Source organism: Crocodylus porosus, unplaced genomic scaffold (assembly GCF_001723895.1).
Source record: "Crocodylus porosus isolate Cpor-Errol unplaced genomic scaffold, CroPor_comp1, whole genome shotgun sequence".
Taxonomy (NCBI): domain Eukaryota; kingdom Metazoa; phylum Chordata; order Crocodylia; family Crocodylidae; genus Crocodylus; species Crocodylus porosus.
The window spans coordinates 164173564-164176635 of record NW_017728886.1 but is presented as its reverse complement, the minus strand read 5'-3'; the positions used below and the strand labels follow the sequence as shown (position 1 = coordinate 164176635).

Here is a 3072-nt window from a genome sequence, read left to right as displayed (position 1 = left end):
TCCAACCTATTCTGAAAGGAACTGAGTGGTTTCACCTACAGGGGGACAGAGGGTACTAACTCCTCTTTGCAGAGACAACCAGCGCTTTTACAGTATTCCCCATCTGTAAAATGGGGATAATAATACTTATGTACCTACCTCACAGGGGTGTTGTGAGGAATTGTTTGTTTGTACAGTGTTTCAAAGATGGAAAGTGCTAAGTATTATTTCTCATTTTAGAGAGTTTACAGTACATGTATTATTATTTATTATTTGTGTTCTGGTAGCACCTAAAAACCCCAGTCAGGATTGGGGAGCCATTATGCTGCATGTTGTACACTCACATAGCTAGAAATATGAAATTCTACCCAGTAACATTTTTCCTCAGAAGTATTCCATTTTAAGCATCTGCTTTATAATTCTAGTAGGTTTCATTCAATTACTTAGTTTTTTCTAACTTGATTATCAGTTCTAGACTATGGCATTTCATTTTTTTTTTTTGAGCTTATGTTGATTACCACCAAAAAAAAAAAAAAAAAAGACCACAGCAATTTTCTATGGATAATCTAGAATCAAGTCTTGCAATCAGTGGAATTCTACTGTACTTTTGCAATTAAAGCTAAAAGTTAAAAAGATAAAAGTGTGTATGCGTGTGTGTGTGTGTGTGTGTGTATATATATTATATACACAAATATATAATATACATGTGTATATATACATGTATTTTTTTAGTTTGTTACTTTTTTAGTATGAATTCTAAAATGTATCCAAAAATAGGAGTCTCATCAGTTCCAATTACCGCTAAAAACATTGCCAAATAGTGCCAGCCTTCAAGAAAGATAGGCAAACTGGGAATCCTGACAGCAGAAAAGACATATTGTTGCAAAATAGTTATACTCCAGTGCATTTGCAGAGAAAGTTCCCTAAGTCACAAATGTTAAAATCCTTCTCTGAGTCATAAAGGTCATTACTTAGGTTACGTTTAAACTGATTATTATATCCGAATGAGTCACTCATTGTACATGATGTGTTAAAATAAATATTTAATTATTATAATTCCCAATGTAATTGCTTGCTATCATTTGGATGTACTATAGAAAACAATTTGCTTTCCTAAATTGGCCTTATATATTTAATATCTTTTAGTATGTAAGACAGTACACAAGTTAATGGCCTTAAGGAAAGAGAATCTTTCCCCCCCACCTTATTTAAGAATCCCATCTTTAGATTCTAACACCTTTACACATGTTTTGTGGTACCTTACAGTATCAGTCCCATTGATTTCACTTGGACTAGCCATGTAACAATGTACTACTGGGTGTGAGCAATGGTGGCAGAATATTGTTTCTAAGGTCTGAAATAATTTTTAATTCGTCTGTTTGCCCTTTTGGAAAAATCTAATTTCTTCCCCAACCTCCCTTTCCTGCTGTTTCTTTTCGGCAAAAAGTCACCAGTTCTCTGTTTTGCTTGCTTCCTGGTTTGTAGATTAGCATCACAAGTTACATTAGGAGAGCTCCGAGAATCAGTTTTGTCAGTTAACTGATATTTTTTCTGCAACAATAACACTTTTCATCTGTAAATATGCTCATAAAATTAGCGGGTGTATTCTGCTGTGCACGCAAAGCCAGCAACTGAACACCTGTGCTGGCATGTGCATGAAGATACCTGTTTTGCATGAACAAATATGAGGGGTTTGTTGGTTGCTATAAATTTACTCAAATATGCATTACATTAAAACTGTGTTGCTTTTATTAAAATCTCAATGGAAATAGTAGGAAGCTCTAAATAGATGTTTGGAATAAGAACACACCCTTACAGATTATAACAATTGTAAAGTAAAGCATTATTATCCACAGTTATTACCTGATAGATTTCTATTAAATTGGTTCACTGTTGTGTGTCTTCAGGGTTGCTTATCCACTAGAACTTTTGCTTTATTAATCTGGCCATTCAGCTCCAATTCTGGTGTCTTTATGCTAAGTAGTTCTTTACTCTGAGGGCAGTTGTACTGAAATCAGTGGGAACTGTCTAAAAGTGATATTCAGTATCAAAAGGGAGTAGAATTAGACCATGGAAATTAATCCAAATGAGGAGAATGGAACTGCACACAGGGGACAGTACTACTCATTGTGAAGTGTGTGTACATATGACTATATTCTATATAATCCTATTTTGAAATAAGTATGCCAAAAATAGATTGTACCTTGACTTTGCACCATATAAGCGGAGAAAAAGTAAGAAGTGTCTTTCTTCCCCAACATATATGCCATATAGGAGCCACCCAGAACTGCAGTGCCTATGTTTGGAAGCCCACAGATGCTTCCAAGTTACTCACTTCTGGAAGCAACTTTTCCAGAAGGTGGGAGGCTAGGAAGCTGAGGCGTTTACAATATGTCTTCATGTGGCATGCAAAACCTCTCCTCTCACCATGTGCTGCTAAGTTACACAGAAGGTAGTATATTGCTTCCCTTAAAAGGCCATAGTAGTAGATGAAGCTTCCCTAGACATGACAGAGCTCCAGGACTTTTTCCCAGTGTTCCACACTTTAGTCCTAATGCACCATTCTTGATTGCATTTTACACTGATGTGTTCACATTCTTTTCATGTGTTCATAGAAAGCACAGGGTTATGCAGCACATGCATTTTTTGCTATTGCTTTTGGAAATTCTACTATTGGGGCTAGTTCACTTAGCAGGGGCCTCACTTTTGAAGCAGTCCCACTGAAATCAGTGGAACTATGCATGGATTAAGTATCTCACAACAAGCATCGAAGTAGCAGAATTTTGCTCTCTGTCAGTCTGTGGCCATTGTTCTTGGTTATTCCAAGCAGTGCCCTAGTAAAAAGAGCATCTCCTATTTCTTGCTGCCCCCCCTCCACCCCCCAGTGAATTTGTAAATGGCCACAAGATCTCCTCTCAGCCTTCTCTTGTGGAGGTTGAAGAGATCCAGGTTCCTCAGTCTCTCCTTGTAGGGCCTGGTCTGCTGCCCCCTGACCATGTGAGTGGCCCTCTTCTGGACCCTCTCAAAGTTATCCACATTCCTCTTGAAGTGCAGCGCCCAAAACTGTGCAGTACTCCAACTGCAGCCTGACCA

The 3072-nt window shown here is 37.6% G+C and overlaps 1 protein-coding gene across 2 annotated transcripts in view; it reads left to right on the top strand.

The window, feature by feature from the left end:
• The window catches only part of SALL3 (spalt like transcription factor 3), a 13141-nt gene extending 12667 nt beyond the window's left edge, over positions 1-474 (top strand). For both annotated transcript variants that reach the window (XM_019544758.1, XM_019544773.1), the window contains one exon: positions 1-474. This exon is cut by the window's left edge. The gene's annotated coding sequence lies outside the window, so the exon portion shown is untranslated.
• The last annotated feature ends 2598 nt before the right edge of the window (positions 475-3072 follow it).